The sequence below is a fragment of the Cervus elaphus genome, chromosome 26 (genome assembly GCF_910594005.1).
Source record: "Cervus elaphus chromosome 26, mCerEla1.1, whole genome shotgun sequence".
Classification (NCBI taxonomy): domain Eukaryota; kingdom Metazoa; phylum Chordata; class Mammalia; order Artiodactyla; family Cervidae; genus Cervus; species Cervus elaphus.
In genome coordinates, this window is record NC_057840.1 from 11,722,600 (window position 1) to 11,750,277 (window position 27,678).

The 27,678-nt window shown below is 44.8% G+C and overlaps 1 pseudogene; it reads right to left on the reverse strand.

Annotated features, from left to right (window-relative positions):
* LOC122684104 lies at positions 1–26,841 on the reverse strand (annotated as a pseudogene).
* Between the last annotated feature and the right edge of the window lie 837 nt (positions 26,842–27,678).

The window sequence follows — 27,678 nt, forward strand, 5'->3', positions numbered from 1 at the left end:
GCTAGTCCTTGCCAACGATGCTCTTCAGGCTTCTCTGCATGGCCTCGTCCAGCTCTTCCTCCAGCTCCTCCTTCTTGGACATGGCCAGCTTGGACTGGTGATCCCGCACCACCTGATCAATGTAGGGGGCACTCTGTGTGCCGTATAGCATCAGCGCCCACTCCTTCGGCACCCCCTTCTGGGGCGCGCTCCCCACAAAGCCCAGCTCCAGGGTCCAGGTGCCCTGGGCGTCCTCCCCCCAAGTGTGGGTGGTCATGAAAGGCCACTTGTCAAAGCCTGCCTTGGCGTCATAGTCTCGGGTGCGGTAGCTCAGCAGGATGGACTTGGTGCCCATGGGGGACGTCATGTTGATGTCCAGGTCTCCTCTCCTGGTCACGTTGACCGTGATGACCGCTTGGAGGTGCTCCAGGTAAGGGACAAAGTTTTCCTTCCCCTCACATGCATCGGTCGTGAATGTCAGCACCAGCTTGCCAGTGGTTGGAATTTTCCTGAGGGCATAGTAGCGAGCAGACACAGTGAGGGGTGGGGACACTATCCCAGGGTTTTTTTGGTTTTTGTTTTTAATTTTTGGCTGCATCCAGGGGCATGTGGGACCTTAGTTCCCCCACCAAGGATAGAACTCATGCCCCCTACATTGGAAGTCAGAGTCTTGATCACAAGACTGCTGGGGGATTCCTATCCCAGGGGTTTTGAAGGCCACTCTGGGGAGTGGGGAGAGCATGGACTCTGGGGTTTATTATTATACCAGCTATGTGACCCTGAGCAAGTCACCTGCAGTCTCTGATCTGTTTGGACGGGGGATGCAGCCAATACAGTTGACCCCCTTCCCACTTCTCTTAGGTCTCTGCTGGGTTCTCTTGCACCTGAGGCCCCTGTGGACCCTGATGGCAGAATGTCAGGAATTTGATCCAGAAGGAAAAACCCTAACCAGTGATTGACAGGAGGAGGTGAGTCAATACAGCCTGCGTTCCTCACTGCTGGTGGGGACAACTCAGTGCCCTTGGTGGGGTTGAGCCTAGTTGCCCGGGGCAGCGAGGTGCCAGTCAGCGCATACTCTGTGTCTTCTCTATTGGGTTGCTCTCTCTCCCTGTCTACATTGCCTCCTCCTCACCTGTGTCTCCTGAGATAATCTTTCAGGAAAAAAAACTGTCAGCACCCAAGTCCCACTAGGGCAACTGAGAGTGGGACGGGAGCTCAGATGTCTTTCTTTTACAGCACTCAGTACTTTGATAAAGAGAAATTATTGCTGAAATGATTGTTATGACTATTGTAACAATATGACTGCAGCTCAGAAGTGACTGGTCATGGCCACACCTGACCGGTATGAGGTTGAGCACACTATCCCCTCTCTACTGAGCTTCCGCTATTCAGGTCAAGTGTTAACGTTGATTTCCAAATTCACTTAAAATTCAGAGCTTGCCACAGCCTCAGGGGCTTCCCTGGTGGTTCAGATGATAAAGAATCTGCCTGCAATGCGGGAGACCTGTGTTCGATCCCTGGGTGGGGAAGACCCTTTGGAGCAGAGAATGGCAACCCACTCCAGTAGTCTTGCCTGGAGAATCCCCATGGACAGAGGAACCTGGCGGGCTACAGTCCATGGGGTTGCAAAGAGTCCGACACGACTGAGCAACTAACACTTTGCTCAAGGAGCTGAGTGGGCAGGGGAGGGTGGGGGCTGAGCCGGACAGGGTGCTCTGGGAAACACTGGAGGTGGGGTGGGCCAGGCTGCCTCTGCTCACTGACTTGGATGGTCCAGCGCAGATGCCTCACAGCCAGTTCTATTCTTACCTTTTATTTTAGTCAAGCACCCTTCACGGACTCTCCTGATAAAGTCTCTTCAGAGAATTGCTTTTCGAGCTGCCTGCTTCTCTGGGAAGATGAGCACTGAGGAGACTCATAAACCTGACAGTCACCACTCAGCGGCTCCCAGCCCGTTTCTGTGCAGACCGGCATAGACTTGGCCGCTGCCAGGGGGCCATGGAGCCCTGCAGCCTGCCCTTGAGAAGCTGGATTCCTGGAAGTGAGGGCTGCTTCTGCCAGAGGCCAAGCCGGCCTGGGCGCTGCCCTTGGAGCCTCCCTGCCTAGCCTCTGAGTTCTTCCAGCATGGCATCTGCCCCAGACCTCGCTCATCAGCACCTGAGATCAAGTTCAGGTGGGCGGTGGGCAAGGGGGCAGAGGGAACCCAGGAGACCAGAGCCCTTCCAACAAGGCCTGACCTCCCCCACCCCAAATTTCCCTGACTGGTCTGACCACCCTATCACCTGTCGCCACTGTTTAGATGCCTTCCTTGTGCCCAGGTGAAACTGGCTGAATAGTCATTCATTCATTCATTCCACAAATATTGATTCCATGGCTGCTAAGCTCTAGCCCCGAGGACACACCAGCAGATGGGACAGGCTAGGTTCCTGTCCTCGGGGAGCCCAGCTGAGTTAGTTCTGAAAGTGCTCTTGAGGGAGGGGCTATATACGTATAGTTATGACTGCCTCGGGGCTTCCCTGCTGGCTCAGATGGTAAAGAACCTGCCTGCAGTGCAGGAAATGTGGGTTTGATCCCTTGGTGAAGGGAATGGCAACCCACTCTAGTGTTCTTGCCTGGAGAATTCCATGGAGAGAGGAGCCTGGCAGGCTACAGTCCATGGGATCTCAAAGAGTCAGACTCGACTGAGTGACTGACACTTTCACTTTCCATGACTGACTTGCCTTGTTGTCTGGCAGAAACCTACATGATGTTGTACAGAATATATTCTCCAATTAAATAAATTTTTAAAAAAAGAGTTCTCACCTTTCCTTTCATTAAAATAATGCTTCTGAGACCACCCACAAAATTTAGTCTTCTGGATCTTATCCAAAATCTCATAAATCAGAACCTTTGAGGAGTGGGGCCTTGAGAACACAAACTGACACATTTCTATATACTTTCTTTTTCTATTATTTGGTCACACTGTGTGGCTTGTGGGATCTCAGTTCCCCAGTCAGGGATCAAAACTGGGTTCCCTGCAGTGGAAGCACCAAATTCTAACCACTGGATCACCAGAGAAATTCTTTTTTTTTTTATTTTCTTAAGAAGTGCCTATATATTTTAAAGTTTAACATTGCTGTCATAGTATATGTGTACATGTGTATTGTTCTGAGAATAAAACTGTTGCAACAGAAGATCATTTGGGAAATGTAAATTCTTGATGAATTTGTATAAAACCCTGTAAGAAACATATAAGCCAAAACATCTATATATATAGTGAAATGAATTTAACCTTATCAACTGAAACATAATAAAAGACTTTTCCAGGTTAAAAAAAATAATAATAATGCTGCTAACACTGGGTAAGCTCCCAGCTGGTTGTGAACTACTGCGATGGTCGTATTTCAGGGCCTCGGATTCATTAACTAACATGAGGGCATCAGAAGACCTATTTCCAGTGTTGCCTTTGGCTCCAAATTCCAGCAAGTATCTGGATTAGCACAGAGTGCTCAGTGCACTTGGAACTGGGAGGGAAATGGTCATTATGTTCTCCAGCATATGTTCTCCATCTCCCTCCCCCCTCCCTCCACAAGCACAAAGCATGAAGATCAACAGAAACCCAGTCTTCCTGTCCAGGGCCATTGCAGAGAACAAGGTCTGATGTCAACACAAACCATGACTAAGCAGAGTCCCAGTGCTCCTTCTCCTCAATACTGAAGTTGTACCACCTTTCTGCTAATTGGGAACGTAAGCCAACACGCAGCTAACTACATCCTGCCCTTGTCACACTGCCCATGGCCCCCACCTGCTGTGGCCCAGAGCCTGCAAAGGCACAGATGCTGTAAGGCTTCCCCTAGCAAAGTTCCTCTTTGTAAATCTCTCCTTCTTGTCAATAAGGGATGGAAGTTCCAGGCCCCAGGGCTCTGGATACTGGATACTCTGCAACTGCCTAATGCTACAGCTCTGCCTGGAAGCTGGTTATCCCCGAATCAAATCCAGTGCATCTCAGGAGGACACAGAGAGGGCATTTGATACGATTGCCAGTGCAGTGGTGGCATCTTCAGGGTATTTTCCACGACTAGCGGCAGAGCTTACTGCCCCCACTTACTCTGGGTCCTGCATGGAGCCGCCCACACAGTGGAACCTCTCAGGCACCGTCTCAAGTCTTTGGCCATCTTCACGATGGCACCTGCATCTAGGACCCTGTAGCCAAAGAGGTGATCAAACTCCAGGCCAACCCAGTCCTCCGCCACTGATGGGCCTTGTCGTGAAGCTGGTTCTGTTTGGGGGTGAGCACAGTCAGATGTTGCATGTCTCTCCAGGTCAGACCCAGGCTGTGGACCAGAGGCAGGGCATTTGAGGACAAGGGCATGGGACAGGGGTGAAGGGAAGGAAAAAGAGGCACAATGTCTAAGATAGCACGTAGACCTTCAGTAAGATTTTGGAACATCTATGAACCCCCAAGTCAAGGGAGGATTAACCATGCATTATTTATAATATAGGTATAGCTGTACATCAATTAAAAGTCTTGCCTTACTTACTTAAATATATTTCAAATGCAAAAACTGACACACACTGGGATGGCTAAAATGAAAAAGGCTGACAATACCAAATGTTGACAAAGATGAGGGACAAGTGAGTACTTTGCAGATGGGAGTATAAATTACCACAAACACTTTGGAAAACAGTTTGACTCTTATCTTCTAATGTAGCCCAAGTGCTTAAGCTGTGGCCCAGAAGTTCCATTTCTAGGCGTGTAGCCAACAAAAATGTGTGTATATATTCACCAGACATACATGTTCTGGAATGTCCATAAGCCCAAACTATGAAGTCCCCAAATGCCCATCCGCAGTAAAGTGAATAAGCCAAATGAGATGTATTTATTGGACGTGGAACACTGCACTGCAGTGAGAATGAAATATACCTACTCAGAATAGCTGGGATGAAGAGAATGCTGACCCAAAGAAGTCAGACACAGAGGGGAACAAACTGATTCCAGTCACTTAAAGTGGAAACACAGGAACAGCCACTGTGTGCTGTCGGAAGCCAGGCTGGTGGTGGGTCTCGGGCAGGCGGTGCTGGAAGGACACGGAGGCTGCTGGGCGCGCGCTGAACTCTGTTTCCGGGTCTGAGTGTTGGCCGCGTGGAACCGTTCCGTTTGGGAACTCGGCACAGCCACTGCGTGCTGTCGGAAGCCAGGCTGGTGGTGGGTCTCGGGCAGGCGGTGCTGGAGGGACGCGGAGGCTGCCGGGCGCGCGCTGAGCTGTTTCCGGGTCTGAGTGTTGGCCACGTGGAACCGTTCCGTTTGGGAACACGGGCTGTCAGTTCTTCAAGAGCAGAGACAACAGCCACAATAGCTGTCTCCCCAGGGCCCAGGACGGCCCTCCTCGGCACTCTCTTCATTCAGCAAATAAACAAGTTGGCTTGCAGAGGTGTCTCTGGAAGTTAGTGTCTACTATTACTCAATGTCTGTGTTTTTCAAAGTGTCAGCCATGACCCGTTTGTGGGCTAGAAGGTCGGCTGACTGCATGGGCTATGTATCTGGGTTGCACAGTAAAATCATTTGTGGGACATTTAAGACCAAACTGCTCCGGCCACATCTCAGACTAAGTAAATCAGAATCTCTTGGAGGGGGACCCAGGCTTGGGAAATTGTTAATACTTCTCAGGTCATTCCAGGAGACAGCTGAGGTTGAGAAGCAGGTTCTTTACAAATGAAGCTGTCACGAGTGAAAGAGAATAGAAAAGAATACCACTGTGACTGTAATATGGGGAAATTATGTGTGTGTTATGTGTTGGGTTGGAATCCAAAATGTATTTCTCACAGACAGTCATGGTCAAAAAAGTTGGAAAAACCTTGCACTACAGTTCTCCTCAGAATCAAATGATTCAAAGAACATCACTCGCTTGATAAAATCTCATCACGGGCAGGTTTCATTGGTTCAAAGCTTTGAATGAGAGTCAGAAGATGCTAGTGATTCACATGCTCTTGAAATATAGACTTTCAGTTTTTAAGGAGAAAGTTTCAAGGAAAGGCAGTGCTTATTTGAGAAATTTAAGAACATATTTATTTTGGACATATGGTCCCCTGGACATACGGACTAGGTGAACAGTGTGAAATTGCCTGACAGTGATGTGGCTGAAATTTCAGTGCTTTGGTAGAACAGGATTCTGAATCATTTAATCCAAAAGTGTTGATAAACGAAGATCTGCTAACTTCAGGGTGATCAGAAGTCTAGCTGGCAGGTGGAGTAGCTCTCACCTTTGCAAGGGGTTCTGCCACAATAATATGCTATGCTTCCTGAAGGACCCCATTAGACCTTTCTACATGGATTTACTCTTATGGGGCCCATGAGAGAGAAAGAATGTGTCAGAATGAGGATGTTCTCATTTCTAAACTAAATCGGAGCAAGGTCTATATGCCAGCATCAGAACTTGTGACACTGGTTGAACAACCATTCGCTTATGCCTGAAAAGTAACACCGAATCCCTCCTAGTTTTACATTCTAAGCAACTTCTGAATTGATCGAAGGCATGCATATGTGCTAAGTCACTTCAGTCGTGTCTGACTCTTTGTGACCTCAGACTCCTCTGGACAGAGGGATTCTCCAGGCAAAAATACAGGAGTGGGTTGTCGTGCCCTTCTCCAGGGGATCTTCCCAATCCAGGGATAGAACCCACATCTCTTATGATTCCTGCATTGGCAGGCGGGTTCTTTATCACTAGCACCACCTGGAAAGGCCTGACAGAAGACAGTGTGTTAGTGTTAGTAGTTCAGTTGTGTCTAGCTCTTTGCTACCCCATGGCCTGAAGCTTGCCAGGTTCCTCTGTCCATGGAATTCTTCAGGCAAGAGTACTGGAGTGGTCTTCTATTCCCTTCTCCAGGGGATCTTCCCGACCCAAGGATCGAACCTGGGTCTCCTGCATTGCAGGCAGACCCTTTCCCGTCTGAGCCACCAGGGAAGCCCCATTGTGTAAAGCAGGGATCTCACAACCTGCTTCAAGCTTTAATCCTACTACGGCAGCTCAAGGGTTGTAGGTGACACCTATTAACTAACACAAAATAAATGTACAGAATATCTACAGTACGGAAGTCACTGTGTTCAGTGTTATAGGCAAGGAATAGGTCATGCTTTTAAATAGCTTATATAAGAGTTGGAAAAGTAAGACAGATCTACAGAAAAGCACTACACAGTGAAGTGATTCTATGAGCATCTATTGAGTGTGTGTCATGTCCAGGTTCTGCACTAGTTCTGAGCAGGCTGTGGAAAGGTCTCAGAGCCTATAGTCTGGGGGGCAGACAGACAGACAGCTCAATATTTAAACAGGGGGGAGCCGAGCTCCCTCCTTGTCATGCCAAGGGAGCCAGCAATGGGGCCCTGGAGTTATCCCAAGGAGAGCATCTCACAGAACGTGGACCAGCATCAGAACCACGTGGGAACCCATGACAAACATGGATTCCTGGTCTCAACCTCAGGTCTCTGGCATCGGACCTCCTGGAGGCTGTGGGCCTGAGGATGCACACTTAGGACTGTACCCAGGTGATGCTTCTGTACATGGGGTTTGAGAACAGGGGTCTGAGATGGTGGTTCACAGCCTCAGCTGCACGTGTGGACAGCATGAACACAATGATTACGTCAGACAGGACCCAGAATTGTTGCTTCCACGGACCTGTCCATACCTCTGCCAAAGGCTTGAAGGATCCAGAGGCAGGAGAAGGCAAGTATTATGCAGGTGATAAACTTTAAAAATAACAGGAGGTCCAGAGCCCTGGGTGTCAGAGAGAGAGAGCCAGAGACTGAGGCAGGAGAGAACTACATGTTAGGACGTTGGAACTTTATCTGAGGAAAAGACACAAAGGCAGAGGTGCTTGAGCTGACCTTTAGAAACATCATCCAGAGAAGGAATTAGGACATGTGGCATTGGAAGGCAGTAATATTTAACAGCAGTATGGAGGAATCTCTCAGACATAATGTTGAACCAAAATGCCCATACTGATACTTAGGTGATGGTCTGTTTCCTGATTTGGGTGCTGGTTACTTTGATGTGTAAGGCTTCCCTGGTGGCTCAGATGGTAAAGAATCTGCCTGCAATGCAGGAGATCTGGGTTCGATCCCTAGGTGGGCAAGATCCCCTGGAGAAGGAAATGGCTGCCCACTCCAGTATTCTTGCCTGGAGAATCCCATGGACAGGGGAGCCTGGTGGGCTACAGTCCATGGGGTCTCAAAGAGTCAGACGAGACTGAGTGACTGACACCGATTCTTCATGGCTGTGTTCACTTTATAAGGAGTCGCTGAGCTGTCCCTGACATGTGTGCTTATCTCTGTGTCTATCATACTCTGATGGGGCTCACATGACAAAATCCACCCTTGGAAGGTCACCTTCGGAAACACTGTTCTAGCCTAGAACGTGGGCCACTTTACTGTGGATGGTTCTCCTGGGCCAGAAGTTTGCCTCCTTGTGACCCCCTCAGACCTGGCTTGGCTCTCTAGAACCCCACAGAAAGTCTGGGGTCATGGAGAGAACCCCACATATGGGAAGGTAGCTGTGTGTGTGTGTGTGTGTGTGTGCTAAGTCGCTTCAGTTGTGTCCAACTTTTCGCGACCCTGTGGACTGCAGCCCTCCAGACTCCTCTATCCAAGGGATTCTCCAGGCAAGAATACTGGAGTGGGTTGCCATTTCCTGCTCCAGGGATCTTCCTGACCCCGGGATCGAACCTGCATCTCTCACATCTCCTGCATTGGCAGGCGGGTTCTTTATCACTAGCATCACCTAACCCCCACTAGGGATATCCTGTGAAACTTCTCTATAGTGGACTCCCTGGGAAATGTGAGTAATGATCCCTGGGGAATCAAGGTGTTTTCAAGCATTTGGCAGAAAAGCATTTTATACAGAGAAGGCAATGGCACCCATTCCAGTACTCTTGCCTGGAGAATCCCAGGGACGGGGGAGACTCCCCAGAATCCCAGGGTGGGCTGCTGTCTATGGGATCACACGGAGTCGGACACGACTAAGTGACTTAGCAGCAGCAGCAGAAGCAGCAGCATTTTATGAGGTTAAACAGCAAGGTCAGGACAGAAGAATCGGTTCCCTTTTCCCCCTGGAGCCACAGGGATGGTCCTTCTCCCTCTTTCGCGGTCCTGATGGGCAGATGTTTTAGACAGGTAATTTGTTTACTGCATTCAGATTGCTTTGGAAAAGCTTTCTGGTTGGCCCTCTGAGTGGGAAACAGCCCTGATTGCTGCCACATATGTCCCCAGGTGCCTCATCTGAACACAAAGAGAGGTGAGCTGCAGGAAGCGTTCACAAAGAGAACCTCCTCCCTCTGGGCTCTCTCCCGGGGCTATTTCATGCTGATCAGAGGTTTTAACTCCTGGCTCTGTTTTTGTTCAGTCTCTCAGTTGTGTCTGACTCTTTGTGACCCCGTGGACTGCAGCATGCCAGGCTGCCCTGTCCTTCACCATCTCTGGGAGTTTGCTCAAACTCATGTCCATCGAGTCAGTGATGCCATCCAACCATCTCACCCTCTGTCGCCCCCTTCTCCTCCCTTCCTCAGTCTTTCCCAGCATCAGGATCTTTTTCAATGAGTCAGCTGTTCGAATCAGGTGGCCAAAGTATTGGAGCTTCAGCTTCATCCTCCCAATGAACATTGGAGCACTTTTACCCACTGAAAAACCTTGAACTTTACCACCCCAGGAAGGGTTTATGCAGCCCGGCTCCCTTGCCGTGATTTGGAACTCTGAGGCATGATTTACACTTCAGAACTCCCCCTGGGGTCAGGCTGAGGTCAGAACCTCTGGAATCACATCCTTGCTCAGATCCTTTCCCACCTCTAACCTGCTTCCTCTCTTTCCCAGTGGTTTCGCTGGAAGCACATTCTTAATGAATCACAGCAAACTCTAATCTCCGGGTGTGTTTCCAACCCAGGTGGCTGGTGTTCTGCGAAATTTGAGGACTGGCTTCCAAGATGGGCTTGAACCACCTCCTACCAGGTATCATTTTCCCCCCTGTTTATGGCAAGAGAGTGCTCAGTTGATGACCGCTGCTCCAAAATGAAGCATGCCTAAACAGTGACTGCATTCTTTTCTGTAAGGAAAGCTGCGAGTGTGGTAAAGAATGAGGAATAATTGGTGCAGAGCCCACGAATCTGTTGAAAGTTCCAGGAGCCTGTTCCAGCACTTTGATTGATCTAGATGTCACTTTGTTGGCATATAGGATTCCCAGGTAGCTTAGTGGTAAAGAACTCACCTGCCAATGCAGGAGACATAAGAGATGTGGGTTTGATCCCTGGGTTGGGAAGATCCCCTGGAGGAGGGCATGGTAGCCCACTCCTGTATTCTTACTTGAAGAATTCCAGGGACAGAGGAGCCTGGTGGGCTAAGTTGCTGGCATAAACACCTGGGCAAGTGACTTTTTGCTTGCCAGAATCCAGGGAGACTTTGAGTCGAGTTCTGCCCTCTTCGATTTAAGGGGAAACCAGAAACTCCTTCTTGTTCCCTGTCCTTTGTGAGACTCTATGGCAAGAGCAGCCTCCCTCTGTTTGTCTGCTCCCAACTAGAGTGAACGAGACCAGCTCAGACTCTAGGACCCAACAGGCCCTGAGCAGAACAGTTTCATTTTTAGGAAATGCACATAATATGTAAGTTTTTTGTTTTTTTTTTGTCTTAGTGCTTAACAGGAAGAGAGTGTCCATCTCTTCTTTCTTAAATTTTGCACCTGAGTTTTGTTAACAGAACCAACGTTTGGCTTGGCCCAAAGACAGAAGTCATTCCCAATTTGGGGCTTTATCTGTGAAAGGAGGATAACGATGCATTTTTCTGCCCGAACGCATAGGGGTTGGGCTAGATAATCTTTTGAAGTCCTTTCCTATTCAGGGAATCAGCTCTTACCCCCTTTGCAAGTCAGAAAACACACTGCATCTGTGGGGAGTCAAGCAGGGATGCCTGAAGATTGATGCCAGAATCTCTGGTTGCCCAGCAACAGCTGACAGGGATGGGAACTCAACTTCCCTTCCCCAGGAGCCATAATCCAACTTCTTACAAGTTGCTGGTTCTGTATTCTCAGATAATTTCTTGCATAGTGGGCATCTGTACCACATGGATGTTGCCTAAAACCACAAGTTCATTGCTCAAAGCAAAAGCCAGTCTCTGGTTTGCACTAAGACAGGGGAGCAGGTGGGCAGGGACCTCTGCTGGTGCTCAAACCCAACGTGGGTCAAGCAGCGGTGACGTGTGGCCTCTCCGTGGGATGGTGAGAACAGAGAGGGTGGGCTCCTCTCACCGGCAGCTGGAAGGTAGCAGCAGAGCCCATTTCTTGGACTACACTGTGTGACTCTGCCCACATTGTCTCAGTATTAAAGTGAGTTCATCATAGAAGTTAACAAATCTGGAGCAAGAGCATCCTGTTTCCACCACATGTTCTGAAAACCTTGCTAGATAACCAGCTTGGCAATGATCTTCTTTCATTTAGCTGATTGGGAGTATTATTAGAGTGAAACAGCCATGAAATCCACAGAGGAAAGAAAATATCTATGTACCCCCATGTGTGGTTGGGTGTTGGGCTCTTGTGCTCTCTCGGGGATGTAATTTTGTGGGGGGTGTGTGTGTGTGTGTGTGTGTGTCATTAGCAATGCCTGCCAGAGTTCATTGGCCCTGACTTTTTACTGACTCTCACACCCACTTTTGCCTCCATGGACACTTGGTGTTGGGTTGGGATACTTGTGTTAGTTCACCCTGCAGAGCTGGCTCTTGGTCCCGAGCTGCAAACATACTTAGCCTTTAAAACCGGTGCGAACACTCCAGCTGCTTCGGGAGCAGCCACGGATGTCCCAGAAGGCCTCAGGGTGCAGTTGCCATATAAATCTGGGGTTGCCTGGAGGGGAAGAGAGTGAGGAATAAGTGAAGAAACCCAACTGCTTTAAACCCAAAACAGCACAGAGCAGAGGATCTTCTGTTTCTTTTACTTAAAGTCTGCCTTGTTCTGAAGACGATTTAGATGGAGGTAAGAATAAGCTTAACACGCATGTATCTATTTTGCCATTTTATCTGAGCTTCCTAGTAGCCTATGCAAAAAGGGAAACACAATCAGTTATAATTACAGTGTCCATACGATACAAGAAAGTCAACTGTTTAGATAGGCAACTCGGCAGCTATTCTAATAAAGAGATATTTATTTTCTGGACCCTAAAAGGAAACATTATGGGTGGAAAGTGACAAGCCAATACCACCATCCTCAATGCAGTGGTGGGGTTTGTTACACTGAGATTAGCCCAGAAAGCTCAGGGCCACTTCATTAACAATCTCTTTTCCCTTCAGGAAAAATGGGTGGCATTCCCAAAGAGGAAAAATGAAACAAGTTCAGCTAAAGTTTGCCTAGAGGGACAGCCTTTAAAGAGAAAATGTTACATGCTCTATATCTAAAATCCACCAAGAGATTCTGGAACACAGTGAACAAGACAACTGCTACATCAGTGGTCACCCCAGGACTCTTCTTAAGTGGGGAGGCTGATCAGCTGAATTTTAAAGGATTTTACACAGAGAAAAATCCTCATCTTCAATGTTTGTGAGAGACAGGGTTTTCATTAAGATTGTTTATAAATCATGAGAATACTCGTTTCTCCTGTTTGTCTGTAGGCTCCTAGAGTGGGTCTATTATTTTGGGGGACAAAGCATCAGGGAGGTTTAAAGTCATCTCCTGGGGAAAGTGACAATATTCAAAGATAATTCAGTGCCTCTCCCCAACTGTAGTAGAAAGAGTCACAGACAGGGGCTGAGGACAGGGTGATACCACTGGAAGGCCCTTGGGGCAGGGAGGGGAGCTTCTGGGGGGGTGGAGGTGATGGTGTATGGGAAAAGGCTTACAAGCAGAATGAGTTTGGAGCCACCGTCACTTGTCCCTTTCTGCCCACACAGCTCAGAAGATGAGAGAGTGAAACATCCTTCCACTTGGGAGGAGCTGACACATTTTCCATCCTCCCCAAGACTAAGGGGAGCCAAGGGGGCTCATGGGAGAAATCAGGGAGGTTCATGGGGGAGCCAGGCAAGGGGCTCAGTCTGGGTCTCTTGCAGGCAAGGGACTTCTGCTAGCGCATGTGAGAACCTGGCCAGCTGGGCAGGTGGAGCCCAGGCAGGACCTTGTGACTGAAAAGCTAGCTGGTACTGATGACTGCATTCTTGTTCCTGCCTTACTCCCAACCGTGGAGAAGGTGGTGACCAGGCAGAATGTAGCCCAGCAGGAATATTGAGCTACCCACTAAATTCCTGGCTTGGAGGACTGAGAAAATGCTGTATGTCTAGCAGACTTGGAAAATTCACTATTAAACCTAGGTGCCCAGGAAGGAAGAGTTGCTCAGAAGAGTGCAATAAATGTCTGTGATTCTTAATCTTTTGGTTTTCTCAATTGTGGACCTGGTTTAAAAATATTATGAAACACACCACTCTTCCTTTGCAAAAACACACATGTGCCCGCTTCTGGGGAGGTCTAGGGACCGGGGAAAGTCCATCTGTGGATGCCATTTCTAAATTACTCTAATAAATGGATGTGTTCTTGGCTCAGATGGGGTGCAGGTGTGATGCTCCAGTTCTTAATATTACTTACCTTATGAGCAACGTGCTGGGGCAACATCTTGGTAAACTAGAGTTCATCATTATTTGTAAGCCAGAACAATGAACAGGAAAATCTATGGACCATGAGCGGGAAGTAGGTCATGGTGTTCTTGTTTTTCGTGAAGTCTTGACCTAGAAAACAAAGCATCACCAGCCTAGAAGAGGGGTGCATCTCCCTTCAGAATGGGGGCTGACTCTTTGAAGAAGGGCCCTCCTTCCATGATGTCACCATGTCTAGGTATGACGTCACGAATGTCTACATGCATCCCTGGCCCGCACTCACCATGCCAGCCTTGGGGTTCTGCTTGCACCCACTGTTGAAGGTGGAGGCCAGCGTGGAGGAGCAGCAGACACACATCCCACAAAATTACATCCCCGAGAGAGCACAAGAGCCCAACACCCAACCACACATGGGGGTACATAGATATTTTCTTTCATCTGTGGATATCATGGCTGTTTCACTCTAATAATACTCCCAATCAGCTAAATGAAAGAAGATCATTGCCAAGCTGGTTATCTAGCAAGGTTTTCAGAACATGTAGTGGAAACAGGATGCTCTTGCTCCAGATTTGTTAACTTCTATGACGAACTCACTTTAATACTGAGACAAGGTGGGCAGAGTCACACAGTGTAGTCCAAGAAATGGGCTTTGCTGCTACCTTCCAGCTGCCGGTGAGAGGAGCCCACCTTCTCTGTTCTCACCATCCCACGGAGAGGCCACACGTCACCGCTGCTGGACCCACCTTGGTTTGAGCACCAGCGGAGGTCCCTGCCCACCTGCTCCCCTGTCTCAGTGCAAACCAGAGACTGGCTTTTGCTTTGAGCAATGAACCTGTGGCTTTAGGCAACATCCATGTGGTATAAGTGCAGATGCCCAGCTCTTGTCGTAGAGCACGATCCTGCCGTCGTTGATGGACGAGCTGATGGAGATGGTTGACGCGTAGCCATCGCAGTTGCAGTCGTCATAGCTGCCGCTGTCACCCGAGGCCCACTCGTAGATGCTGCCTTTGCCCCTGCGGCCCTGGGGGACAGAGAAGGATGCGCGGGCTGCAGGGGGGTCCGCCTGGCCTCTTAAGCAGTTGAACCCAAGGGCTGACTTTGTTTCTATCTGCCCTTAAAAACCACTGTCCTTCTGGACAGGCACCCTGAGAAATTTTCTTTTCAGGAAAGATACAATATAAAGTCATCTCAATTTACAATTTAATCTGGGAATAACAAGGTGGAAAAGACTGGAAGAATCTCTTTAAAACTGGCAAATGAACTGCTTTTAAACATAGAACACCCTCATGGTAAAAAGTCAAAGTATATGGAAAGGAAAATGAAAAAAAAAAAATCCCTCTACATGTAATTCTTACATATTCTTTCAGGCATTTTTCAGCAAAACTGCAAATGTACCTGTAAATTTATACTTGGCTATGTAAGATGTAAAAGATATTTATATCTAGCTTCTGTTTTATACATATCATGTATATTTTACATGTTTATATATATGTGGATATTGTAAGTATTAAAATACACATTTACTTACAGATTTTATATACATATATAAATATTTTATATATATAAAAATTATATATATATTTATATATAATATATATTTATATATTATATATATATTTATATATAATATATATTTATATATATTATATATATATATAGATTATATTTATATATATTATATATATATATAGATTATATATATATATAAGGGCATGGTAACCCACTCCAGTATTCTTGCCTGGAGAATCCCATGGACAGAGGAGCCCGGAGGTCTATAGTCCATGGGGTCGGAAAGAGTCAGACAGTCTTAGCAGTTGAGCATGCACACATCCCAGAGGAAAGGAGATGTCTGAATTACCTCCAAGGTCTCCTGCCTCCTGACAATGAGAAGTGATATTTTGATTGCTTCTAATAGGACTTGGAGTTAATTAGCCTGTGACTGACTGAGTCGAAACATCAACAAAGATTGATTCAGCCACTAGCTGAGAAGTGTCCTCAGTGTCTTGGTAAATCTGTCTTGGAAAACTCCATCCAAACAGGCAACTGCCCGCAGAAACCAAGACCCAGAGGAAACCATAGCATCTTTACAACTGTGAAGGTGCAAGGCTCACCCTCTCAAACAGGCTCAGATTAGGGCTCAGTGTCAAGGATGGGGCCCTTGGAAAGTGAAACAGACGTGAATCAGCATCTGTGAGTGAGGCTACCCGCTGGGGAAACTTCCCCTGAACCAGCCCACAGGCTGGCTGCTAATGACACAGGCAACCTCTGCTAAAAGGAAACCGATGCTGAAAACATCCTCACCTTGATGTAAGGAGACTGGCTGTGACTCTAACCTGTCAGGTTCCTCTGTGTTCTGACCCCTTTATATTATAGTTTGTAGCCCTGCCCACCAAGAGGGGGGCCTGTTTCCCACCCTTGAGTCTGGGTTGCCTTCCTGCCTTGCTTCAGCAAACAGGATGTGGTGGACAGTGGTGCTGGGTCGATTCTAAGCATGAGCCTCAAGGAGCCCAACCCATGTCCGCTTTCCCGTGGGAACCAACATGAGTTAGCCTGTGGGTGATGACAGACAGCCTGGTCAGGTTCACTGGCCACAGCTAACAGTGACCCCACATGGGAGGCCACCCCAGACCAGCCAGTCTGTGGCTCACCTTCCAGCTGACCACAGATGCATGAGTGAGGCCACCTGAGATTCGCCAAGGATGGCCCAGTTTAGCAGAGCAACTCAGCTGACCTGTAGACCCACAATCAGAGTTAAGTGGTTGTTATTTTAAACTACCAAGTTTTGGGAAAGTTTGTTACATGGCTTTGCTCACTGATACACAGAGAGCAGTATCAGCATGTTTCGGAAGAGTCAGCAGCAAACATTAGTTTTGTTTTGGACAGTAAGACTTAACCCACAGGAATATTTTGATTGCTGGGAATTTTAAATTTAGTTTTCCTAAGCTGTTTGTGTGTGTTTATGAGAGTGATAATAATTATATTCTTGCTACTAATGATTGGGTATCAGTAGCAAACAGTCCCTGACTTCTGGGCAAGATGGGCCACTAAAGAGAAGACCCTAGTTCTAGGGGCAGACAGGTGGGGAAGGGGCCTCTATAAGAGGGCTGAGAGCTGACTGTGGGATGGGTCTGTTACCAGCACACCACACTTTCCTGTTAAAACAACACCCCAAGATCCAGTCCTGCTCCCCAGCTTCACCTGAACTGCAGCTGAGATGAAACTGAAACAGAACAACTGTGACTCACATTCAAACAGTCATTTGGAGGGTACAGGGAGAAATTAGATGATAATCACAGCACACACTTATAGGGCACTTAGTGTGAGGCAGGGACCACCCTGAACACCTTACATGGTCACTCACTGCATCCTTACAGCCGTCCTGTGCAGCAGTACCGTTCAGACCAGTCACATGGAAGACAATATACATAGGAAGAAGCACAACAAACAAACACAGGAGCTAAGTAGGACTTTGAAATTCTGGGGAGGGACACAGATGAAAATATGACCACTGAAGAGAAAGACAGCATCTCAGGGTTGTCAATTTTCCCCCAAGTTAACCTACAAATTTAACGTGGTCCCAACAGATGCACTGTGTCTTTTGGGATTCAATCAGGCAGATTCTGCCATGCTGGGCAGTTCACTACAGGGAATTTTATCCTGGAAGAAAGTAGTAAAGAAGAACCAAAACCCCAACTGGGGTGTGGAGGTCATCCAGAGATGAGGGAGGAGATGGTCCAGGAGCCTGCCCTGCTCAGGGTGGGCTGCCTGCTGGGGTCCCCTGCCCCTACTCTGCAGCCTATGCTTGAAGGAGACTGACTTTCTACCTGCCCTCCATGTTTATCTGGTTTAGGCTGGAATTACCTTCTCTGCCTCTCGTAAGCTTCTGCTCTTTCCCCCCACCCCTTCGTTTTTTTAAGGCAAGTGAATTTAGATGAAATTTAATATGTGGTGCAACTCCATTTTGAATTCTGTCTTTTTATTAGTCTTTGCAGTTTAGCAGGATTAATTTCTCTTAAAAGATTTCACGAAACGAGAATTTGTCAACGAAGTGCTATTGATGGTATTTAGCCACCGATGTTCTCAACCAGGGGTGATTTTGTGCCCCAGGGGCATTTGGCATGGTTGGAGGCATTTTGGTGCTTACTACCAGGATCTGATGGGTGGAGGCCGAGGGTGCTAAACTTTTAATGCAGAGGACAGCCCTCTGCCCCCTGCCCCTACCAGTGACAACTAAGAATGACCTGGATTCAGTGCAGAGGCTGAGTCTTTCCTCTAACCTATTGGTAAAGGCAGTGATTTTAAGAGCATAGCCTAAAGCAGCCTTTCACAGACCCCAAGTTTCTTAAAAGTTCAAATGGATTTTGTAGTTTGCTTTTGAGAGAGTAACAGGCAGGAAGGCTAGGGGTCTCCAAATGGAGGAAATAGGCTGCAAGTGTCAGACATTTTTTATCTCTCTCTTAAGCGGCAGGAGGAAACAAACTACAAGTGTCAAATTTTTTTCCCTTATCTATACAAAATTAAAAGAAGGTTTCTATTAAAATTTTGTGTTGCCATGAGGACACCTGGTTCCACCTGAACTTAACTTTTCTCAAACCTTGAGCTAACCAACGCGTTTCTCTTATGGAAATGTTTTTCTTAAACTATGTTAATGAACTATGTATTTACCCTAGACTCTGTCTTTCTTCAAGTTGGTTCTGCTTAAGACTCAGAATGGATAAGGGCTCAACAAACCAGTCTGTTTTACTCATAGATTGTTCTCCTAATCTATGTTAATGAAACTATATGTTTACTTGGAAACCTGCCTTTCAAGAGTCATGAAATCATTTTATGGCCCAGGACAACTCACCTTGTGTCAGTGTTATCTCAAAATGCATGTTGTGGGTGAGGGGCCTGGTGCCCCTCTGAGTTTAGAGACATTCCCTTTCTCAAATTATCAGCCTACTAGTAGTTATATAACATCCTGCTAAAGACTAGCAGGGGGCACTCTTTCTGCCCCCTCCTGATGTCTATGTCAGAAGTTTTCTGTCTCTTTTATACTTTATTAAAACTTTATCACCCAAAAGTTCTGAGCGATCAAGCCTCATCACTGGTCCCAGATTGAATTCCCCTCCTCTGGAGGCCAAAAATTCTGGCGTCTTTCACAGCTCAGCAACAACCTTACACTTTTAATATAAAAATAATGGCACAAATTGCTTACCATTGGCTAATGTAAAGTTCCAGCTCAAGGCTGGTACATTGACTCGGTATACTCTCAGCACATATACTCTCTCCATATACCCCACCTCAAAGCAGATGGAAATCCTGCTTTGAGAGGCTTAGGCTGAAGTGAATTGGTCCCGTCATCCTACCAGATGCCTCATGACCTGGACTAATGACTATCCACACCCCCTGCTGCCGACCCAGTGGTGGTATCTGCTTGTAGATGTCGATGAAGCCAGCCTGATATAGTTTGCTTTTTTCTAGACAGTGAATTACACTAATTTTTATTTTCCAGTCACCTTGACATCTTAATAGAACACTGATATACTTTAAAAAGTCATTGTATTTTTATTATGAAAATCATATTCTTTGTAGAATGACTGGAATCTAGACTATGAAGAAGAAAATAAGAATCCTATGTAATCTTCCATGAATAGAAAACCACTGGTAATATTTGGTGGATTCCTGCCAGTTTTATATATATATATGCAAAGCATAAGAACAGGTTTAAGAATGAAAATGAGATCATAAAATCTATCTACCTTTGTGGCCCTGCTTAAAATGTATTTCTCACTTACCATTACATTAACATTTCCTCACATAACCAAATGCTCATCTACACTGTAAGTTTTTATTAGTCTTCTTAGATAGCCATTTCATAATCTATTTACTCTTTTTTCTTAGATGTACATAGAAGGCTGTTTCTAGGTTTTAAAATGCTGATGTGAAAATGATTCTATCTATGTCTTTGTATTTCTATTTTTTTCTTCAAGCAGAATTTTTAAAATAGGGAATGTGGGGTGAAAAGGAATGAACACTTGAAGATTCTTAACCCATAGTGCCATATTATTTGCTTTATAAGGCTTAATAATAATCTATATTTTCACCAGTACTGCACAAGAGCTCAGTATTCAGCCCATCCGGGTCAAGATTTAGAATCATTAAAAAAATAATTTTGCCAATGTAGCAAACAAAAACAAAACTCATTGTTTTGAGTTATTTTTTTCACCATCAGTTGAATTTATCTTTCTCTACATTTACTGCTCATTTGTCAGTCAGTCAGTCAGTTCAGTCACTCAGTCGTGTCTGACTCTTTTAGACCCCATGAACCACAGCACTCCAGGCCTCCCTGTCCATCACCAACTCCCGGAGTTTACTCAAACTCATGTCCATCAGTCGGTGATGCCATCCAACCATCTCATCCTTTGTTGTCCCCTTCTCCTCCTGCCCTCAATCTTGCCCAGCATTAGTGTCTTTACAAATGAGTCAGCCCTTCACACATCAGGTGGCCAAAGTATCAGAGTTTCAGCTTCAATGTCAGTCCTGCCAGTGAACACCAAGGACTGATCTCATTTAGGATTGTCTGGTTGGATCTCCCTGCAGTCCAAGGGACTCTCAAGAGTCTTCTCCAATACCACAGTTCAAAAGCACCAATTCTTCAGGACTCAGCTTTCTTTATAGTCCAACTCTCATATCCATCCATGACTACTGGAAAAATCATAGTCTTGACTAGATGGATCTCTGATGACAAAGTAATGTCTCTGCTTTTTAATATGCTGTCTAGGTTGGTCATAAGTTTCCTTCCAAGGAGTAAGCGTCTTTTAATTTCATGGCTGCAATCACCATCTGCAGTGATTCTGGAGCCCCCCAAAAAATAAAGTTTGACACTGCTTCCCCTGTTTCCCCATCTATTTCCCATGAAGTGATGGGACCAGATGCCATGATCTTAGTTTTCTGAATGTTGAGCTTGAAGCCAACTTTTTCACTCTCCTCTTTCACTTTCATCAAGAGGCTTTTTAGTTTCTCTTCACTTTCTGCCATAAGGATGGTATCATCTTCATATCTGGGGTTATTGATATTTCTCCCAGCGATCTCGATTCCAGCTTGTGCTTCTTCCAGCCCAGCATGTCTCATGATGTACTCTGCATACAAGTTCAATAAGCAGGGTGACAATATACAGCCTTGATGTACTCCTTTTCCTATTTGGAACCAGTCTGTTATTCCATGTCCAGTTCTAACTGTTGCTTCCTGACCTGCATACAGGTTTCTCAAGAGGCAGGTCAGGTGGTCTGGTATTCCCATCTCTTTCAGAATTTTCCACAGCTTATTGTGATCCACACAGTCAAAGGCTTTGGCATAGTCAATAAAGCAAAAATAGATGTTTTTTTCTGGAACTCTCTTGCTTTAGATGATCCAGCGGATGTTGACAATTTTATCTCTGGTTCCTCTGCCTTTTCTAAAACCAGCTTGAACATCTGGAAGTTCATGGTTCATGTATTGCTGAAGCCGGGTTTGAATAATTTTGAGTATTACTTTACTAGCAGGTGAGATGAGTGCAATTGTGCAGTAGTTTGAGCATTCTTTGGCATTGCCTTTCTTTTGGATTGGAATAAAAACTGACCTTTTCCAGGCCTGTGGCCACTGCTGAGTTTTCCAAATTTGCTGACATATTGAGTGCAGCACTTTCACAACATCATCTTTTAGGACTTGAAATAGCTCAACTGGAATTCTTTCACCTCCACTAGCTTTGTTCGTAGTGATGCTTCCTAGGGCCCACTTGACTTCACATTCCAGGATGTCTGGCTCTAGGTGAGCGGTCACACCATCATGATTATCTGGATCATGAAGATCTTTTTTGTACAGTTCTTCCTTGTATTTTTGCCACTTCTTCTTAATATCTTCTGCTTCTGTGAGGTCCCTTCCACTTCTGTCCTTTATTGAGCCCATTTTTTCATGAAATGCTCCCTTGGTATCTCTAATTTTCTTGAAGAGATCTCTAGTCTTTCCCATTCTGTTGTTTCCTCTATTTCTTTGCATTGATCACTGAGGAAGGCTTTCTTAACTCTCCTTGCTCTTCTTTGGAACTCTGCATTCAGATGGGTATGTCTTTTCTTTTTCCTTTACTTTTCGCTTCTCTTCTTTTCACAGCTATTTGTAAGGCCTCCTCAGACAGCCATTTTGCTTTTTTGCATTTCTTTTTCTTGGTGGTTGTCTTGAACCCTGTCTCCTGTACAATGTCATGAACCTCTGTCCATAGTTCATCAGGCACTCTATCAGATCTGGTCCCTTAAATCTATTTCTCACTTCCACTGTATAATCATAAGGGATTTGATTTAAGTCATACCTGAATGGTCTAGAGGTTTTCCCTACTTTCTTCAATTTGAGTCCAAATTTGGCAATAAGGAGTTCATGATCTGAGCCACAGTCAGGTCCTGGTCTTGTTTTTGCTGACTGTATAGAGCTTCTCCATCTTTGGCTGCAAAGAATATAACCAATCTGATTTTTGTGCTGGTCATTGGTGATGTCCATGTGTAGAGTCTTCTCTTGTGTTCTTGGAAGAGGGTGTTTGCTATGCAGTGCATTCTCTTGGCAAAACTCTATTAGCCTTTTCCCTGCTTCATTCTTGTACTCCAAGGTCAAATTTACCTGTTACTCCATGTGTTTCTGGACTTCCTACCTTTGCTTTCCACTCCCTTATAATGAAAAGGACATCTCTTTTGGGTGTTCATTCTAAAAGGCCCTGTAGGTCTTCATAGAGCTGTTCAACTTCAGCTTCTTCAGCATTACTGGTCGGGGCATAGACTTGGATTACTGTGATGTTGAATGGTTTGCCCTAGAAATGAACAGAGATCATTCTGTCATTTTTTTTAAAATTTATTTATTTTTTCAGTGGGTTTTGTCACACATTGACATGAATCAGCAATAGATTTACACGTATTCCCCATCCCGATCCCCCCTCCCACCTCCCTCTCCACCCGATTCCTCTGGGTCTTCCCAGTGCACCAGGCCCAAGCACTTGTCTCATGCATCCCACCTGGGCTGGTGATCTGTTTCACCATAGATAGTATACATGCTGTTCTTTCGCAACATCCCACCCTCACCTTCTCCCACAGAGTTCAAAAGTCTGTTCTGTACTTCTGTGTCTCTTTTTCTGTTTTGCATATAGGGTTGTCGTTACCATCTTTCTAAATTCCATATATATGTGTTAGTATGCTGTAATGTTCTTTATCTTTCTGGCTTACTTCACTCTGTATAATAGGCTCCAGTTTCATCCATCTCATTAGAACTGGTTCAAATGAATTCTTTTTAACAGCTGAGTAATATTCCATGGTGTATATGTACCACAGCCTCCTTATCCATTCATCTGCTGATGGGCATCTAGGTTGCTTCCATGTCCTGGCTATTATAAACAGTGCTGCGATGAACATTGGGGTGCACATGTCTCTTTCAGATCTGGTTTTCTCAGTGTGTATGCCCAGAAGTGGGATTGCTGGGTCATATGGCAGTTCTATTTCCAGTTTTTTAAGAAATCTCCACACTGTTCTCCATAGCGGCTGTACTAGTTTGCATTCCCACCAACAGTGTAAGAGGGTTCCCTTTTCTCCACACCCTCTCCAGCATTTATTGCTTGTAGACTTTTGGATAGCAGCCATCCTGACTGGCGTGTAATGATACCTCATTGTGGTTTTGATTTGCATTTCTCTGATAATGAGTGATGTTGAGCATCTTTACATGTGTTTGTTAGCCATCTGTATGTCTTCTTTGGAGAAATGTCTGTTTAGTTCTTTGGCCCATTTTTTGATTGGGTCATTTATTTTTCTGGAATTGAGCTTCAAGATTCTGTCATTTTTGAGATTGCATCCAAGTACTGCATTTTGGCCTCTTTTGTTGACAATGATGGCTACTCCATTTCTTCTAAGGGATTCTTGACCACAGTAATAGATATAATGGTCATCTGAGTTAAATTCACCCATTCCAGTCCATTTTAATTCACTGACTCCTAGAATGTTGACATTCACTCATGCCATCTCCTGTTTGATCACTTCCAATTTTCCTTGATTCGTGGACCTAACATTCCAGGTTCCTTTGCAATATTGCTCTTTACAGCATCGGACCTTATTTCTATCACCAGTCATATCCACAGCTGGGTGTTGCTTTTGCTTTGTCTCCATCCCTTCATTCTTTCTGTAGTTATTTATCCACTGGTCTCCAGTAGCATATTGGACACCTACTGACCTGGGGAGTTCATCTTTCAGTGTCCTATCTTTTTGCCTTATCATACTGTTCATGGGGTTCCCAAGGCAAGAGTATTGAAGTGGTTTGCCATTCCCTTCTCCAATACTTGAGTTTATGCTAATGAGGGGTTTCATGGTGATGATTCACAGCAGAGAGGGGTTTAGTAGCTTCAGGATGAAGGCTGGAGCCAGAAGAACCAAACCACCTGCTTAGAGCATTGGAACTCTCAGCCCCACCCTCAACCTCAAGAAGTGGAGAGGAACTAGAGATTGAGTTCAATCAAATCAACCAAACTGATGATATAAAAACTCAGGGCCGGGATGCTAAGCGAGCTTCCCCAGCTGGGAAACATCTTAATAGGCTAGAAGGGTAGTATCTCTTCCTCTGGCTGTTCATAAATATCCTTCATAATAAAGTGGTAATTGTAAATATAGCACTTTCCTGAGTTCTGTGAGTGGGCCTAGTGAATTTCCCACTTGAGGATGTTGTGGGGAGCCCCAAATTTGTATCCAGCCAGACAGAAGTGTGGGTGGGTTGGGGACACCCAGGACCTGATGTGGTGGCAGCCTTGGGGGACTGAGAGCCTTAACCTGTGGAATCTTCACTAACTGTGGGTAGCTGGTGTCAGAATTGAGTTGAGTTGTAAGGCATACAGCTGGTATCAGACAAATAGTGTTGGAAGTCATCGCAAAAATCATAAAGAAGACAAGGATGCCCACTATTTTAACAAAAGAGAAAACAATTAGAAACATAAGAATGGAAAAAGAAGAGGTAAATATATGTTCATGTGCAAATGATATAATTCTAGGAAACTTATAATAAAGGGAAAACCTCCTATGAAGAATAAATGTAATTTGTCAAGTAGTATGTTATAAAATTAGCATATTATCTTCAGGTTATTATTTCTTTTTCTGGAGCCAGACAATTTGATTATATATTATTTTGGAAAATAAATACAAGACTAACCAGAAATCTCCCCAAAAAAGAAGAGAAATGGGAGACTAGCCCTACTTCACATTGAAACATTTATTAAAACTCTCTTATTGAATGAAACAATACCATTTGCAGCAACCTGACTAGAGCTAGATGTGCCTAGAGCCGGCCATGCTCTTCAATGAGAAGCTACTGCAATGAGAATCTCATGCTCCACAACTCGAGAATAGCGCCCAATCTCTGAACTAGAGGAAGCCCATACACAGCAGCAAAGACCCAGCAGAGCCAAAAAAAAAAAACAAACATACAGACTCACAGATATAGAAAACAAACTTAGGGTGACCAAAAGGGAAAGGGGATGGGGTAGGGATAGATTAAGAATTTGGGAAAAGCAGATACAAATTGCAATGTATAAAATAGGTAAACAAAAGGTCCCACGGTATAGCACAGAGAATTATATTCAGTATACTTTAATAAATGATAATCAGAAAGACTATATTTATTCTTATAGTATATATATTTATGTATATATATGAATCACTTTGTTGTACATGAGAAACTAATACAACATTGTAAATCAACTCTAGTTTTTAAAAAAACTCTTTTACTAAAACATGGTATTGGTGCATAAATAGGCATGTAGTTAATTGAACAGGATATAAAAATCTAAAGATAATACCAACCTGGTGGCTCAGAAGGTAAAGCTTCTACCTGCAATGTGGGAGACTTGGGTTTGATCCCTGGGTCAGGAAGGTCCCCTGGAGAAGGAAATGGTAACCCACTCCAGTATTTTTGCCTGGAAAATTCCATGGACTGAGGAGCCTGGTAGGTTATAGTTCATGCAGTCACAAAGAGTTGGACATGGCTGAGTGACTTCACTTTCTTTTCTTTCTTTAGTTTTTGTTTTTTTAAAAAAACCCTTTTATTAAAACATGATATTGGTACACAAATAGATTTATAGTTAATTGAACAGGATATAAAATCTAAAGATAGATTCCAAAGGTATACAGACATTTATTGTTTGATAAACAAGTGGTGTTGGAACAACTGAACAACTTGGTGAAGTGGATAAAGATAAAGTTGGATCCAGTCTTCATGGCTTGCATTTGGATAAATCCCAAGTGAGTCAGATATCTAAATGTAAAAATAGAAAGTCATACAAAGAATAGAGGAAAACATAGGTCAATTTTTAGAACTTAGAAATGAGGAGGACATTCCTGTGATTCCATATCTGGATTCACTAACAAAAAAGATGGGTAAATTTATCTACCTGAAATTTTCAAAAATTAAAAAATTACATGCCTGAAATACCATAAGCAATGTCAAAGTTAAATAAAAACCAAGAAAAAATTGTAGCTAATATCACAGAAGGCCAATATCCCTAATATGTAAAATTTTCCTAAATATTGAAAAGAAATTCAAATCTGAGTCTAACAATCCAGTAATAAATACAAAAGTTAAAGAAAAGTAAATGCAAATAACTCTTAAGTATATGAAAAGATGCTTAACTTTGATTTGCTACTTGTATAGTAAGATAAATATACATTAATACGAAAATAAGATAACACTACTTATCTATCAGATTTGCAAAAATCTCAAACTTAATAACACACTAAGCTGGTGAGACTGTGCAGAAACAGGTACTTTCATGTACTGCTGATGCAGATGAGAAATGGTGCAATATAATAATATAAGAGTATCAACAGCTCACATGTCTATCTATAGAGGACAGGTGAATAAACAATGGTAAATACATGCAATGGGGTATTCATCAATTGTAAAAAGAAGACTATTTCTACATATTGCTAAAGAGTGACCTCCAGGATAATAGTGCAAAAAACCAACATGCAGGAGACTATGTATAGTATTATACTTTTTGTATAAGAATGGAAAAAGTGTGTGTATACACACACACACACACACACACACACACACACACAAAACTTTAAAGTCCATAAACCAAAAACTAGTAAATAAAAATGATTATCTATAAAGAAAAGGATATGGATGTATCTCCCTGCATGTACCTTGTTTTATACTTTTGATATAATAAAACATACACACAATTAAAAAACAAACTTAACCACATCTCTTTCTTTTTTCTTAAAGCAATAATTCCTTACTACGGCCATCATGCTGAAGGTTGTCAGGCTTTGTGCCCAAACTTTTTGCCTTAGAGTCATATGATTGTTGCAGCCCTATATGAAGTGAGGGCAAAAACAAAATACCATTAATAGGTATAAGGAAGACTTAAAAATAAAGGGAAATTCATATGCCATTTTTTTAAATTAGGAAGCTTGTATTTATTTTATTATTTATTTATTTGGCTGCACAGCCTGTGGGATCTTAGTTTCCTGACCGTGGATCGGACCTACGTCCCCTGCATTGGAAGTGCAGAATCTTAACCACTGGACCTCCAGGGAAGTCCCAGGAAGCTTGTATTTTAGCTTGGAAATGCACTTTATGCAATATCAAGATAAATGCAAAATGGGAAAAATACAGTGCTGTGTGTATATATAAATACACTAAGTGGCCTTAAGCTTGGCAGATTTTTGCCTTTGGTCGTATGTTTCTGACCAAAAGGGACAATTCTGTTCTCTCTCTGGCTGGGCTGGGTCTTCGCTGCTGCGCAGGCTTTTCTCTTGTTTCGATGAGGGGGTGGGGTGCCACCTCCGGTTGCTGGGCGCAGGCTTGTGGCGGCCCCTCCCCTTGCCCAGCAGGGGCTCCAGGGCACCGACCTCAGCAATTGTAGTGCGTGGGCTCAGTAGTTGCTCTTCCTGGGCTCCAGGGCACAGGCTCCATAGGTGCAGCACAGGGGTCCAGTCGCTCTGTGGTATGTGGCATCCTCCTGGACTAGGGATCCCATCCATGCCTCCTGCATTGGCAGGCAGACTCCTCACCACTGGGTCACCAGGGAAGGCCTGCAATTCTATTCTGATGTGAGCTTTTAATCTATTCAAGTTCATTTA